At 41.1% G+C, this 1,645-nt stretch overlaps 1 pseudogene; it reads left to right on the top strand.

Moving 5' to 3' along the window:
* The first annotated feature begins 360 nt into the window (after positions 1–360).
* Positions 361–437, top strand: LOC123850382 (U4 spliceosomal RNA; annotated as a pseudogene).
* Positions 438–1,645: the final 1,208 nt, after the last annotated feature.

The following is a 1,645-nucleotide window of genomic DNA, read 5'->3' as shown; positions in this document are numbered from 1 at the left end:
TGTGTACACATATATATGTATTACATGGGGTGGATTGTGGTATACTAACTTTTACAACAGATTATATCTAAGAAATTATGTCTAGCTGTGAATTCAATAGGAACTCTGTAGAGGAAAAACTATTTAAGCAGGGCTGAATATAAGGGAGAGATCACCAAGTGGAAAAGTAGAAGAAAGTATTCTAGGTCCTCATAATTCTTCGTTTGAAAAAGCAGAGTTCTGACTTAGTACCTATAATGGGTTGAAATGTGTCTCCCTAAATTCATACGTGGAAAGTCCAACCCCCAATATCTCAGAATGTAAGCATATTTTGAAATAAGATCTTTAAAGAAGGAAATGAATTAAAATGAGACCACTGGGAGCTTTGTGCAGTGGCAGTATCGTAGTCATTGAGGTTTATCCAAGGCACGATTATTGCTAATTGAAAATGAGACCATTGGGGAGGGACCTAATTCAATAGGACTGGTGTCCTTAGTAACAAACTATAGAAATGATCCCTGTGTCCTTAGAAGACGAAGAGATGCCCTGGATACTTGGCACAGAGAAAGGGCCATGTGAGGACACAGTGACAATGGGGCCATCTGCAAGTCAGAGAGAGAGAGAGCCCTCAGGAGAAATCATCAACCCTGCCAGCGCCCTGGATCTTGGATTGCCGGCCTCCAGAACTGTGAGAAAATAAGTAAATATATCTGTTGCTTAAGCCACTCAGTCTGTGTGTCATTTTGTTACAGCAGCCCCACCAAACTAATACAGCACCTGATGTTCAGATTGGAAGAACGGTGTATACCTAGCACACAGAAAGCTTTCAAAGAATATCGACCAAATTAAAATGTCTGTGAGTTGTAGAGCTGACCCATACTGAACGTTTAACACGTGTAACAATCTAATTTAATCCAGCAACACTATGATGTAGATATTATGATTCTTATTTTACTTATGAGGAAACTAGGACTTGGCATGGTTCACTAAGGTACCCAGCGTCACATGGCTGGTAAGTCAGCCTGTGTTTGAACCCAGACAGCGTGATCTGATGGCACTAAGCTCCAGCACTCTGAGGAGCTGAAGGAGGAGAAGAAAGTCCAACTCATGGAGGGCCTTGGTTATAGCTACAGAAGCTGAATATTCAAGGAACCAAAAATGCATGTCAGTACCCAGAAAACCTGTTATGCAATTACCTGTATTTACTCAGACAAACTCTAAAGATAATCACAATCCATGCATACAACTCATCACCCAGTACCTCATGTAGGCACGGCCCTCCCAACCACTAATCTCCCCCTTGTGTAACACATACACACACACTCACACACTCCCACTCACCCCAAACTCCTCAGACAATAGAACTTTTTAAGAAGTCCTTTGAAGAATGCCTTAAAGGATTTGAATCAATAATCTCCTCAGATCCAAAACTGGAGCTCCCCAGTTTGCTTTTTAATGATATCTCCAGCTCGGCAATCACAACCGCTTCTTACTGTTCGCTCCTACCTAGTCTACTCCATTCTTCCCTCAGCCCACAGAGCATTTTTTTTTTTTTAAATAAAGAAACATACATGGAATTAAGTCTCAGTGTCCCATGTGCTTCATTATCCTGGCTTGTTGGGAATGTGTTAAACATACAGTGTGAGTTTTCATAAGTAGCAGAAAA

This window comes from Mirounga angustirostris, unplaced genomic scaffold, assembly GCF_029215605.1.
Source record: "Mirounga angustirostris isolate CCGP_5_RB_7025 unplaced genomic scaffold, mMirAng1.0.hap1 SCAF_15, whole genome shotgun sequence".
NCBI classification, from domain to species: Eukaryota; Metazoa; Chordata; class Mammalia; order Carnivora; family Phocidae; genus Mirounga; species Mirounga angustirostris.
This window is presented reverse-complemented; position numbering and strand designations above follow the sequence as displayed.